The sequence below is a fragment of the Notechis scutatus genome, chromosome 1 (genome assembly GCF_049901735.1).
Source record: "Notechis scutatus isolate UNSWTSFEM ecotype Mainland chromosome 1, rNotScu1.2, whole genome shotgun sequence".
In the NCBI taxonomy this organism is placed as follows: domain Eukaryota; kingdom Metazoa; phylum Chordata; class Lepidosauria; order Squamata; family Elapidae; genus Notechis; species Notechis scutatus.
The window spans coordinates 264,741,519-264,757,208 of record NC_142009.1 but is presented as its reverse complement, the minus strand read 5'-3'; positions in this window follow the sequence as shown (position 1 = coordinate 264,757,208).

Here is a 15,690-nt window from a genome sequence, read left to right as displayed (position 1 = left end):
TCTCTTAACAATAAGCATATCATACAAGTAACCCCTTCAATCCAAACAAAAACAGTTTTCAAGGATCTGAATAACTTAACTGTTCCATTTAAACAGGTCCTTCAAACTAAGTTTGCTGTAACCAAATAGATTCTTCTAATGAAAAAGGAGAGGCACTTAACCCAGTGGTATTGCTAGCTTTTGTTACACGAAGGTCACATTTGGTATGTGTTTCTATAGATCATATTAGTTCATCTTAATAGCTAAAAGCAGCTATTATTTCCAGCTGTTGCAGGAAATTAAATGACGGTCAACGGCATTTGCTAACTAGATAAGAAACAAAGAAGCAATGTGGTTCCGGCTGCAAGTGACAATTCACACATAAAGTAGAAAGGAAGAGAAAGATACATTTGGGTTGGTGAGGAATAGAGATCATCTTAAGAGACAGATTAGAGAAGAAAGAATAAATGAAAATATAAGTGTTCTTTCTTAGCTTACAGGTGAAACTCGAAAAATTAGAATATCGTGCAAAAGTTCATTTATTTCAGTAATGCAACTTAAAAGGTAAAAACTAATATATGAGTTAGACTCATTACATGCAAAGCAAGATAGTTCAAGCCATGATGTGTCATAATTGAGATGATTATGGTTTACAGCTCATGAAAACCCCAAATCCACAATCTCAGAAAATTAGAATATTGTGAAAAGGTTCAATATTCTAGGCTCAAAGTGTTCCACTCTAATCAGCTAATTAAGCCATAACACCTGCAAAGGGTTCCTGAGCTTTTAAATGGTCTCTCAGTCTGGTTCAGAAGGAATCACAATCATGGGAAAGACTGCTGACCTGACAGTTGTACAGAAAACCATCACTGACACCCTCCATAAGGAGGGAAAGCCTCAAAAGGTAATTGCAAAAGAAGTTGGATGTTCCCAAAGTGCTGTATCAAAGCACATTAATAGAAAGTTATGTGGAAGGAAAATGTGTGGAAGAAAAAGGTGCACAAGCAGCAAGGATGACCGCAGCCTGGAGAGGATTGTCAGGAAAAGGCCATTCAAAAGTGTTGGGGACTTTCACAAGGAGTGGACTGAGGCTGGAGTCAGTGCATCAAGAGCCACCACACACAGACGGATCCTGGACAAGGGCTTCAAATGTCGTATTCCTCTTGTCAAGCCGCTCATGAACAACAAAACAATGTCAGAAGCATCTTACCTGGACTAAAGAAAAACAGACCTGGTCTGTTGCTCAGTGGTCCAAAGTCCTCTTTTCTGATGAGAACAACTTTTGCATCTCATTTGGAAACCAAGGACCCAGAGTCTGGAGGAACAATGGAGAGGCACACACTGCAAGATGCTTGAAGTCCAGTGTGAAGTTTCCACAGTCTGTGTTGATTTGGGGAGCCATGTCATCTGCTGGTGGTGGTCCACTGTGCTTCATTAAGTCCAGGGTCAATGCAGCCGTCTACCAAAAGATTTTGGAGCACTTCATGCTTCCTTCCGCAGATGAGCTTTATGGGGATGCTGGCTTCATTTTCCAGCAGGACTTTGCACCTGCCCACACTGCCCAAAGCACCAAAACCTGGTTCAATGACCGTGGGATTACTATGCTTGATTGGCCAGCAAACTCGCCTGACCTAAACCCCATAGAGAATCTATGGGGCATTGCCAAGAGAAAGATGAGAGACATGAGACCAAACAATGCAGAAGAGCTGAAGGCCGCTATTGAAGCATCCTGGTTTTCCATAATACCTCAGCAGTGCCACAGGCTGATAGCTTCCATGCCATGCCACATTGAGGCAGTAATTGCTGCAAAAGGGGGCCAAACCAAGTACTGAGTACATATGCATGCTTATACTTTTCAGAGGCCCGATATTGTTCTATGTACAATCCTTGTTTTATTGATTGCATGTAATATTCTAATTTTCTGAGATTGTGGATTTGGGGTTTTCATGAGCTGTAAGCCATAATCATCACAATTATGAGAAATCACGGCTTGAACTATCTTGCTTTGCATGTAATGAGTCTATCTCATATATTAGTTTCACCTTTTAAGTTGCATTACTGAAATAAATGAACTTTTGCACGATATTCTAATTTTTTGAGTTTCACCACCCATTTACTGGAAAACATGATGCATTTTTTAATTACTTTATTTTGAACTGAATAGTCTTAAATCCAAAATGCACCTCTTGGGGGTAAGAGCACCACAATGGTGAACCATTTAATTGTTAGAGACCTCATTATGTTTCTGTAGATTACACAGAACCCCCTCCCTTGTCTGTTCAACAAAGATAAATATGCATATATTATGTGCATAATTCACCTTTGTATTATAGGATAGAAAAGTGACTGATGTAAAAAGAATGCCTAGAAAAAGGGAAAAGAAATCAAATGGGGGAAAATATTAGAGGCCTGCCTGGAATATTTAATACAAAGAAATGTTAAAGATAACATTAAGGTAAATCTAGAAATGACAAGATTTTTTATTTATTTTTAATGTCAAACTATATTGAAAAATCAATAAAGTATACATATTGGTATTTAACTATGTTCTGGTTCATTTATTGGTTAGAAAATGTCAAGGGAAATATGATTTAGAAAAATTCCACCCTTCCTCACTATCCTTATCAAGACATTCATCATAATTAATAACTTAGTTAGTGACCTTGAGAGATTTCAAACCCAATATAATCAAGAATTAAAAAAGCTGATGCTATCCATCTATGTAGACTGAACAAATTAAATGGGGTCTAGGACAACAGAAGGGTTTATATAATCAAAATATTGACGTAGGAACTATTGATACAATAAAAGAAAGTATAATAGGGGTGCTTGGCCACTAACAAAAATAATATGCCATCATTTTTGGTTGGAATCAAATTTGTGGAACAAATTATAGGACAACTAATAGTGATCAGTGTTCAGGAGGTGGTCTCTCTGAACCAAGCATCTCTTTCTTTTGGAGTTTCCCTGCTTAGCCTTTTGAACTTCCAAGAGCTCAGGCTTCTTAGTGGCATTATCAACATGTAACATTTGAAAAAAGTAAAATCCTGGTTGTAGCTCATTTTGTTTTATGTCTAATATGCCAAGATTAATGCTCAAACATTAATATAATTGTGATGAAAAGGTCAATGGTGATCTACACCAGAAAACTATATTCACATCAGAAAGTTATGAATGTAACCCTTGTTAATAATTTATGGCACTGTCTTTCCCAATGTGGTAACATGCCGTTTATTTCAATTGAAGCCAAGTCTATATCCTAGAGTTCCCTAAATATTATCTTGCTAACACTAGAAAGACATTAACAAGGAAATGTTCTGTAAAGATGAGGCACACCCCTTCAGGATGATATGTTCAGATAGCTACACTCCATTTGCTTTGAAAAATGGTCCAATTATGCTCCATTTCAGTATGCAGAAAAATGATGTACTTGCATAACTAGAAACAATAAATCTAACACTTAGAGAAGCTCCCTCACACAATTAGTTGCCAGACTGGAGCAATGTAATCTTGAAGGAAACAATAGTTGCTTCTATCACTCACAAAGGACAGATATAAAATACTAATCTAGTGGAGGAAATATGCAGTTTTTAATTGGATATCACATTGGGCTTTTTTGTTGAAGTTCCAGCCTTTTCTCTGCCCAGAACTCTGTATGTGGGACAGGAAAAATACTTATACCTGTCTTGAGTCACATTGTATGATACTAGTATAAAAGATTTAAACCAAGGAACTATTCTCACTGTAGTTCTTGTGTACTATACTAGAAATAAGCAAGCAAGAAATGGAAGCTGTAGACAGAAAAACAGAGGACTGGTTAACAACTTGTTAACTAGAAACATAATCCAGTGATTTCATATAATGTTTTAAGTTGTAACTATGAAAATTTCAGTATCAAACATCATTCACCAGAACATCTTTTCTTAAAGTTTTATTGATTTGTTTCCTAGATTTCTATCCACCTTTCCTGCAGAACATCAAGGTATTCACAATAAGCTTTCCTTCAAGCTTCCCCAGAACAACAACCTTGTGAGATAAGTTGGATTCTTAGAGAATTACTAGCATCAACTGAGTTTCCAGGACTGTGTGAGAAATTGAATTTCACCCCCCACCCTTTCTATTCCAACATCCCACACATTTGCCATGATACTGCCCAAAACAATATAATTTGATTAAGAATTAGTGCTGGACTATACACAAGTATGATTAGCAAAATAAATCTTTATTATGTAGGTGTATATGATTTGAACATTTATTGATTTTACAAAAATAACATCAATTATAATAAGGCTGAAAATGTGGGGCACTATTACAGTGATACCAACATCTGTAAATGGCATAATATCAAAATTATTGTAACAAAAGTTATTGTAACAAATGTTATTTGTAAAACTTCAAATAGACTGCTGTACCTCATACATATCACCAAATCACCTATATTTCTGTCTTGAAAGAAATGGGGAGTGTATCAGTGTAGATTCACAATATAAGGCTGCTGTCAATCTCTTTTTCATTTTGGTAGTAAGGAAATTTAAGATTTATATTTAATGCAAACCCTGTTTTATCCCAGGCATTACAATGACTGGAATGGGAAGATTGGTTGTAGATTATAATAGTTTTAGAGTGTATTTCTTTATCTGTTGCATACTATATTGATAGGTATTTTTATAATGCCTTGCCCTAATTTGTCTTGCATTTTTTTTCACGAGTGAAATGTGGTGTTTTTATTTTCACTGTACCATCTCTCTAACAGATACAGACCTCTGGGGAAGCTTAGGGAGAGGATATTGTGCAATAGAAGGCAACATTAGCAATTACAGCCCCATAACTTTCAGAAATAAAGTAAACTAAGAGAAAAAAAGGGGGGGAACCACTGAGAAAGTAATGGAGATTTCATTCCACGATTTGTTGTTGTTTTAAATATAAAAGTAATAAAAATAAAGGGTATAGGTTAGGGAACATAAACAGAAGTGAAAAATATTATTAGGATAGCATTTTCTTTTTCTATTTTTTTCTGGATACCTAGACAGTTTTAGAGAAGCTGAAATAATTCACAGAAATGCAACAAAGATGATCAGTGTATTAAAAAATAAATGCTATGAAGAGAGATTGAATAATCTGGAAATGCTTGGGCTTTGGAAGAGAAGCCCAGGGGAGGACATAGTAGTGCTTCTCAAATGCCAGATAACCTATAGCCAAAAACAAGATCAATAACTACCATAATTATCTGCCTAATTGCAGGATAATTGTTTCAAGACATAGGAAGGCAGTTTCTAAATAAATAAATTTGAAAAATGATAGGCTTTGTAGGAATAAAGCAAGGGAAGTTCGCAAATGACAATTACATAATTGTGGGAAACTACAACCTTTGTAAGTGTGGCCTACTTGTCAAGTGCCCAAATTGTGATTACATAACTTTAAGGACCCTGGATGGCCTTAACTTCAAAGGCTGGTCAAATGTCCCACTCATTCACTGCTGTTGCTGAGTGAATGTCATAACCAAGGACTATCTGTAGTCCAAAACTAGTCTAATCCATCACTAGAAAAAGAGACAGATGGGTGCCTTCTATCCCACCAAAACAGATGATTCAAACCTGTTGCAGTGTGCTGGTATGAAAAATATGATACTGCACAAGAATTTGAATTTGTGAACACACTCAGACTTGTAAGACTGATGTAGATCAGGTCAGGAAACAGACTCTACAGAAAGATTAGAACTCTACTTTTATTGTGGTGCTATCATAGAATCAATCATGCTTCTCAGATATGTTTTCTTTCCCCTGAAAGCTCTTCTGTGGTGATTGTTTGATTCCAACAGTGCAAAATATCTTCTCAAACCTTTTGCTTCTGATTGTCACTAGGCATGCTTTTTTGTTGTGTTCTCTTCCTTGTAGAAACCTTCTTCCACCATCAATTCCTGCTGCAGCATCTCCATTCTTTGATCTGATTGTCAGAGTATATTCATGAACTGGCAGAGGCATAATTAACAAAGTCAGCCAATGGGAGCTGAATTGGGGGCTGAGAATCTGGGCGTGGCTTAACTCCGTGCTATCAATTCTGAAAGAGAAACTAACTAGCTAGCTTGCTGAAACTGATATCTGCTCTGAGTTGCTCCTTGCTGTTTGTGTTATGTTACATTGAAAGAATCTACAAATGGTATTGTAAACGTTACACACATTATTATGTTTCTAAAGAAGTTAGTGATCCTGCTGAATCAGTCATCTGTGCGTTTTCTGGACTTGAATTTCTGCTGCAAACTCTAATACTGATAAACCTGGATTCTTTCACAGAAGCTTAAGTGTAATTACTTCATTCCTCTGATACTTTTTCTTTAAGGATTTCTGTAGTCTTATATGGCTTGCAGATGTAAGCCAGTTTGTTTTAAATAGAAAGACAAACATTCCATAAATATTGCAGGTCATAGTACCATTGGTGAAAGGTGTTTATTTTGTAGGGCATTTTCAGGTTTTGATTTCAAGTCAGTTTTGGTACCTATTGACTGTATACCTCCCTGTAGTTTTATCAGCTCACATTTTTGGAAGTGGATTGTCATTGCCACTTCTCTAGGTCTGAGAAAATAATGATTGTCTCAGAATCATCATGGCTTTGTGTCTAATGATGGACTAGAGCCAGGGGTAGCATAGTGGTTAGAATGAAGCATGCAGGCTAATTATGTTAACTGCAGACTGCCAGTAGTTCAGTAGTTTGAGTCTCATCAGGCTCAAGGTTGACTCAGCCTTCCATCCTTCTAAGGTCAGTAAAATGAGGACCCAGATTGTTGAGGACAATATGCTGACTCTGTAAATTGCCTAGAGAGGGCTGTAAAGCAGTGTGAAGCAGTATTTAAGTCTAAGTGCTGTTGCTAGAATTCATACTCTTCTGGCATTTAGCCTGATGCCTTTAACAATTGTTCTCTCTATAGTCTTGGGCAAAGAAACAGGCCTTTAAGGCCCTTTGAAGTATCAGTAGAATTGGAAATTCCCTTCAACAGCCGACAAGTGAGACAACTTGTCAACTACACTAGTATTAAATAAATGTTTCCTCCATAATTCTGGCATTGTTAAAGGAAAGGTACAATATGTGCAAAATTTATTGGGTTTATCACCCATTACCTTGGAGTAAAGTCAGGGAGCTGCAGTGAGGCAGATGGGATGAGCAATGGAGACAGCACTTATTATAGTTCCATGTCAGAAACACTGAAGTGCTACCATGATGAAAGGATTAGCTGGTATCATCACCATTGCCCAGGTAATGCCTAGTTGGGTGCTCCTTTCATGTCCCCATTAATGAGCCACAATAGTGGTACCTATTTATCTACTTGCATTTGCATGCTTTTGAACATCTAGGTCAGCAGGAGCCGGAACAAATGATGGGAGCTCATCTCAATACACAACAGCACATAGGCTTCAAATGCAGCACTCAGTTTGAATACTTGTTAGGCTAGTATAGTTTTATGCCAGCTCAAAGTCAAGTGGACACTGTGAAGAAAGTTCCATAGGATTGAACCAGCTTTACAAAAGATAATCATGGTGCCTAAGAATTATGTCTCTTTTCAGGAAAATAAAATAAAATGTAGTGCATATTGAAAGATGGGATAAGAGAGGAACGGGATAGACAGATGGATTTGAAGTAAATATAAAATAATATGCCAGATTATACTGTGGAATTAAATGCCAGAGAGTTATAGTCACTGTGAGTTTTCAGTCTTACCCCTAATTGTTATGCTTCTAATAGCTAGGTAAACAGTTGCAATACACCTGCAATACTGATGATTATTGTTATATAGTTATTGATTATTATAGATTAATGTTGAAAAGCAGTTGAAATCATTATTGAAAAAAGTGACTTTCACACTTGTTCTACAATTTAGGATTAGATGCTGAAATATCCTTATTAGTATAAGGCAACTCCATGGTTTAAGTCAAGAATTAAAATGCAAATTTTCATGCAAGAGCATGAAATAATATGCTCTTTTTCCTGAGTACATATACCAGTAACTCTACTGTTGTCCATTTTTTCATCTCTATAACATTTGAAGTAATTCCTTTGTTTTTTCAGCCTTTTTTCAGATTATAATAGCCAATTGGTTATGGATTGCTGGTTCTAATACAAGTGTCTAAATACTCTCATCCTGATTATACATTGTAGGTGGGTAGTGCAAATTATAAACAATGTAATTAAATTTAACTCTAGGAAGGGCTTCCCATGACCTTTAAACATTTCCTGAGGTAATTGCAATGTTTTAAGTTCAATATTTCATTTTCAATCATTATCAGAGACAAGTTCAAGAGAGTCTTGACATTTGATTTTTTTTTTAGAGATTTATGATACTTTATGATTAGATTCCAGGTTGGAGCCAATATTTTAGGACTATATTTTGAACTCAATAAGGCTTAGACTGACAACAGTTTCATCTAGAACTCAAAGAGGCCTCTAATACTTTCCCTCCCAATGTAAAAGCAAATGCATTTTTTCTTATACATCAATGCTACTTGCTTTCTTTGGCATAAGACACCAGAGATGCTACTCCACTGATTTGAATCTCCAGAAGGTGCTAACTTATATTAGACCTGTCATAAAGAGGAGGATGAAGAGTAGAATATGAAGTCAACTTTTTAGTTTGGGATTCACTTTCTTTTCTCTCATCCCATCTATGCCAGTAATACCACAATTGCTCTGAAGTTTCCAGAGAGAGAAAATAATGACTTTGTGACACTTTTTTAAGAAGAAGAGTCAACAAATAGTAATAATTTCCCCCATCCTGATTTGACTGTTTAGTACTACTGTATATCTGTCATTTTTCAGTTGTGTCTTTTACTATATTTTTCCGCTTCTGCTTCTACTGTTGCTAACAGAGAAGACCTTCACCTATCATCTTTTACATGGATATTAATTCACAACTGAATGTCCAAGAGTTACTTCTCTTGGATTGGTATAAATGATTTGTCTCATTACTGATTTTGTTTTTTATTAGCTTGGTAATCTTGAATGCAAAGGACAGATCAATAGTTGTGGTAGGAGTTCAGGGCTGCTATATTCCATCTTTCTAAAGATTCTCAAACTTAAATTTTATTTCCCACAGAAAACATTCACTAGCATTTATGATATCAGCTTCTAGCACTCAGTAATGATGAATGGCACTAAAGGACATCACACAGTCAACAGGATTTCATTTCCCCTCAATCTCCAAGAACCTAAAGTATCTCAAAATAAATGCAATCTGATATTAAACCTAAGGGGCAATTCAAACTGGTCAGATCTGCAGAGCAATTTCTCTTGAAGCTACCTTTACCATAAAAGAAACATTGCCCATGACACCACATATAGCTGAAAAGAAATCACATTTCTGACAAATAGGTTGCTCTCTTAATAACTGGCTTGGTAATTTAATTTCATGTCCATTATAAATATCCCCGAGTAACAAGGTGAACCCACTTCTTGAAAACATCTATTGTACAATATCTTTGATTTGTGTTTGTAATGCGTGTTCATTCATTTACAGGATTTTGGATAATTTTGTTTTTATGCAGAATGCAGAGAAAGGCCTGTTATAGCCACTTTTATTTCATAGTGCTATTGGAAGAAATGTTCATCTGGGTTCAGTTCCAAGTGTCACTGGAAACATGGAGGCTGATCAGAAAGATGGTTTAATGGTGAAGCAGAACCACAAAGCACATGTGATTCTGGATAGCTGACCACATGGAATGGAGAGTGAAAGATATTTATATCCTCTGTTGGGCTTTGAACTTGCTTTCTGTTCCTGTGGCAAGAAATGTATCCTGATTGGTTGTCAGACTCCCATGGGGCTATGCAGGGGTAACTTTGTAGGTTGTCTTGAGTGCCAAGCTTGGTTGAATCTTGCTGGGTGATGTAATGAAGGGGCTTTGGGCAATTCCTATTATGGCTTAATGGCTTTGCCCTGAAGGAACTTGAGTGTGGGCATTTGCTTATGAATAGACCTAGCCATTTCTTTATCTCTTAAGTGCTGACATCTGCTGTGGGCTATTGAGGAGGGTGGGGGCTATTAAGAGTGAGTCTGCTTCCTGCCTAAAAAAACATGTTTCTCCATTTCTCACCCAGGGGATTATAATATTCTGCCTTTTTAATATTTCCTAGAATGTTTCATTCTTCTAGGAGAGGGGTGGGTACTAACTTCTTAAAATGTCATCATATTTTCTAGAACCTGACTCTACAGAAGCATATTTGAGGATGTTCAATGCTTCATTTTACACTGAACAGTGGAGTCTCTGCAAACAACCTTATGAAGAACAATGGAATTGCAACAAAACTATGTTTGGGCATTGGTTTCCTTGTGCTTTCCCCAATTAATTCCTCCTTTGTGGGTCAAAACTTTTATTTTATTCATTTACCTCTAGAAATTACAAATCAAATTCACTAATCAAAGGACCAAGAAATTCAAGAAACTTCCTCCCTCATTCCTGCATTTCCTTCTTCCACAAAATAATTGAAAGACAAAGATCCACTATAGTAAAAAAACAAATAAACTTATTCTTTCTTTGGCTCTGGAAGGAAATGATTATGTGTATAAGTAACAGGAGGAGACACATGCCACTTGGGTAGGAAATTAAAGTCTTCAGCTTGGAAATAGTTCATGAGAATGTGGAGTTGTATTCCTTCTATTACAAAATAACTTTTTCTTTTTTCGTGATAGAAACATTTTCTCATTTTTTTTCTCATTTCCCTCAGAGAAATAATTTAGAATGTTCGGAGCTAAGACATGGAAGCCACTTAAAAACCTATTTTGGTTTGGTTACAATGTCTGTTTTTAACTTGCATTAATGCCAACAAATATCTGGGTCAGAAATCAAAATTTAACTTGTTATTGCCATTGTCATAGAACACGGAAAATGATGTTGACACTGAAACCACTGCAGGCTTCAACAAGTACATAGAACAAGATCAGAGGCACCTTGCACGCTTTTCCTTTAATGTGATATATGCCATCATTCATACACCAGCAATGTCCTTCTGGTTTAAATAGGAAAAACTTTACACAAAAGAATTAACGGATACCAGCGTGACAGGACTTGAAATAAGGACAAAGTAATAATAGAGCATTTCAACCTCCCAAAACTACTATTGCAGACTTTAAAGTCACTATTTTGGGGGGAAAATGAAATTTTAACAACATTGTTGAGTGAGAGATTGCTGAACTCTCATACATCAAAAGGTTTCAGGCAATCTCAAAAGGTTTCAATAAACAGTGATTTTTTAACACATGAGTTGTAATCTGTCTCACATGTAACCACTATCTATATAACCAACCTGCCTTCTCCTGCCCTCCGTACCACTTCTTCATCCCAATGTAAAAATCTGCCTCCATCTAGTCATTCTATGTATCTCATGAAATGAGCTGCAGCTCATGAAATCTTACACCTTTAAATAACATTTGCTAGTCAGAAGAGACATGACCAGAATCATTCTGATTTTAGCTACCATAGGTTAACATGGCTCTCTACTAATAATAGTTAAGTTTGCAAATGGTTATGCACAAAAATATTAATGAACCCCAATGCCATATTGTTTTGAGTATTAGTATTATAGCTCTTATTTTTAATTTTATTAAATGTATATACCACCCATCTCTCTATCCAAAATGACTCTAATTGAGATTGATGGAATGTAGTCCAGAGTCACAAGAGAAAAGGGCTCTTTCACAGGGTGCTGAGACAACATAGCTTGGAATCTTTGGTATGTAGGAAAAGGACAAAGGTGGACCCCACCATAGCAGTTTTCAGTGCATGGTTAATAGTTAAGGAGAAAAGTGGTTTAGACTAGCAATATTTCTGTCTATAAGGGAACACCAATGTGATGAGCCAGGGCATGGCACAAAGGCAACCCAGTCAGATAATCAGTAGGAGTTCCTTTATTAGCTCCAACTTTGTCCCCAATATCCTGGTTACCTTCTGGGCTGGAGAAGAAGGAACAGGAACAGGAACAGCCTTTGGCTGCAGAGAATCAAGTCCAAAATGTGGTCAACAAAAACTGTAACTATAAGTCCAATCAAGGCAAGATGAGGTAATTAGTCCAGCGGGGCAAGACAAGGAATTCCAGATGTGAAGGAATGGCAGTAATTCAACATGGTTGGGACAATGACAGGAATGTAGATAACCAAAGTCAACACAAGATAAACTCACATTTGTTCCCAGCAGGCACACACTCAGATTTTTAACCTCTCTTTTAACCTCTCATTCCCAGGTGTGACTAATGAAGGGAATCAGGGCCCTTTCCTCCCCCTAAGTCACGCAGCCCACTGCTCTCTTCTCCGTTCCTTCCTGCATGCCCTAGGATAAAGAGGGTCTTCCTCTGAACTCCCTCTCCCTTGTTCTACATCTTTCCTGCTCTGCCCAGCCTGATATTGCCCTTTCCCAGTTTCCTCCAGAGCCAGTGGAGCCACACTCCCACTCCCTGTCAGCTGTTCATCTTCCTCCTCGGACTCAGACTCCAACACGGGCATAACAACCAATAAGGAAGCTACTCTGAAGTCTCTTCTTGTGTCATTCTTTTTTCTTTAGGCTTGACAGATAGGGAAACTGGGAAAGAGAGGGAAAGAAGTGAATTCTATTCTTCCATCATATCTGTGCTCCAAATATTCCTTGTACTTTCAGTAATATCTGTATCTTTGCAAAACTTATATCTGGAATCCTTTAGCATGATGCAGCCTTTTGAGGTGGTGGTGAGCATGAGTAGCCAGGAAATGATTAGTATATTTCATCAGTATTATTTTATTATCAAAATTAACTATTATAATCCTAATTAAAGCAAGCTAATACCTTCCAGAAAATGTCACTACCTTAGGATGATCATATCTGGTTTGCAAAACCTGAAGGAACAAGAAAAAGATACATAAACATAATTTTTTTGCAAACTGGTCCAGCAGTTCTTATTTATTTATAGACTTATTTCATAGGGATTTTACTAAAATTTTAATGAAAATTAAAAATGTATAATAAAGTCATTTGGAGCATATGGTACAATTAAAAAAAAACTATTTTCATAGGTAGTCGGCACAATGCTTGACAAAAGAGCCAGATTTTAAGATATGTCCCAAAAGCAAAAGGAAAAAAAAAGATTGAAACATTCTAAATTTTGGGATTCAAAGTTTTTACATCATGGAGGCAACTATATATAAGGCATATTGTGGAATAAGAAACTACAGTAAACCTTCTCTTCTGGAAAGCCTGGAGAGGGAAAGCTAGAATGAATATCTGGATGCCAAACTATGAATACATTTAATTATAACAACCAGCACTTTTAATAGGACCCAAAAGAAAATTGTCATAGAGCATATATAGTGTATGTAACTGAGTAATGCAACTAAATTTGCTACCACCCAGTTAGCAGATGCGTCCCTGCATTTGAGACCAACTGAAGCTTCTGCATTGTCATCAAAGGCAGCTGCAGTAGCCTAAATATGAAAGAACAAGGACATGAGTCACTGTAGCTACTGTACCTGTAATTACATGCATTCAGCCTAAGATCTACTAAAAAGCAGATGTTTGCAATGAAATTCTGTGAGTCATGTTTATGTCGTGCCTTCCTTATTGGCTGATTGACTGTTGTTTCCTTCTGCTGCCAAGCCCTTGGCTCCTAAGTACTTGATAAGCTGGTGGTAAATCAGCACTCCTGTTAACTGACAAGGGGTCCATTTCCCAGGCTTCAATCATTTCTCTGTCTATCTTTGTACCTGCATGGCCAATGATCTTAGCAGCTGTGAAATTAAATGTGTGTCCTTGTTCATTGCAATGGGAAGCTACTAATAAGTTTGGGTTTCCTCATCTGATCACTGGCTTTTGTTCTTGCAATCTGGTAGTTAGCTTCCTCCCTGTTTGTCCTACATAGTCACAGGGGCAATCCATGCAGGGAATCTGATAGATTACATTGGAAGTATCCCCTACCTCCAAACAATCCTTCCAATGCATTTGTCCATGTATGGTAGCTTCTAAGAAATGTGCAATGGCCACTTGTAGATCTTGGAAGCTTCCAAATGTTTTGATGTACGGCAAAGCGTTCCATACAATTGGTTTTTTTCCTTCTTTTTTTCTTTTTTCTCTTTTGCATTTTGCACAGGTGTCTTGTAATAAATGCTTGTGGGTACCCATTATGCTTGAATTGTTCATGTAGGTATCTTCTCTCCAGTTGTTTAGCTTGCTGGGTTCCACAGGAGGTTCTCACTTTGATATATAGTGTTCTGATGCAGCTCTTTTTGTGTGACAGTGGATGGTTACTGTTGAAACTAAGAACATGTGAACATGTGGCCTTACAATAAATGGTGGTTTCTAAGCTTCCATCTTCATGCCTGTTGACAAGCACATCTAAAAATTGTAATTGTCTAGATGTTTCTTCCTTCTATCCATTGTGAATTGTATGTCCGGGACCTTGCAAATTAGAAAGTAGTTGGTTGGACATTTCCTCTTTCTGAAAGCTGAGAGAGAGATTGGCCCAAGATCATGTATTGCTTTGTTACTAAAGTGGGACTAGAACTCATGGTCTTCTGATTTCTAGCCTGGTCCCTAAATCACTACATCAAACTTGCTTTCTGCTATATTGCTACTAGCAACTTGCAGAAGCTATTTCCACTGTTTATTAGATAACTTATAGAGAGTGGTGAGGATGGCAGAAAAGATCATTGATAATTCACTTCCTTCTATCCAGGACATAGCAAACAAGTGATGCTTGAGCAGGGTCCGCAGTGTTATCTGTGATGCTACACATCCTTTTCACAACCTGTTACCTTTTGGGAGGAGGCTTTGTGATATCCAAAGCAGAACATCTAGATTCAGTCAGTTTTGTTATATATAACATTATATATCATCAACCTTGTGAACTCACAAGTTTTCTCTTTATATATTCTCTTTATATATATGCAAGTATACATTTATGAATGTATACAGCATGGGTATATGTGTGTTATGTAAGTGTGTGTATACTTTCTATTGAGAGCAGGCAACAGAATTTCATTTTTAATGTGGGCCAGTGTGCTTACAGTAAAAAAAAAAAAAAACAATAAAGGTCTTATCTTGCTTTGCTGAGGGAAATCAGTCATCTCCTCTTTCCTCCTCAAAGGGACAGAGCAGAGATAGCTGGTAACGAAGAACTGAATTTTCTGTATTTCTTTTGCTAAATTATGCTGGTAATATGGATATTTATATCCCAGATCTTGTAATCTAAGTTTATATGGATTTTGGAAGGCTATTGTTTATTTATAAGTAATGATGACTTGAATGAAGTCACCAGTTAAATAAGCCACTCATTGCAAAGGATGTTTAATAACAAAGTAAAAAAACTCCTTAAATGGAGTTTAGATCCTGATGTCAGAAATAATCCTCAAATATAGGACTGATTATTTCTTATAAAGCAGATTTATTGCTTGGCCCATCATGAGTACAGGCCACCAACTATTTTCTGTTAGAATAGATTGTTGTTGCTCATGCTTCTAACTCATTAAATTGTATCCATGCTTTTCAGTTTCAATTAAAAATGTTTATCCTAACCTGAGCTGTCCTAAGACTTTCAGAGTGTATGAGCTTCATCCTATTATAGTAGCAGCCTCAGGTTTAGTTGGCTGCAATGATTGGCAGAAGCCCTGCCCTCCAAAGGCTGGTCAAATGGCAGCCATTTCATCCTGGCCTGGTAAATTGTTGTTTGTTGCTCCTTGGGACTTTCTGGTGATTTTTTTTTTAATGTGTC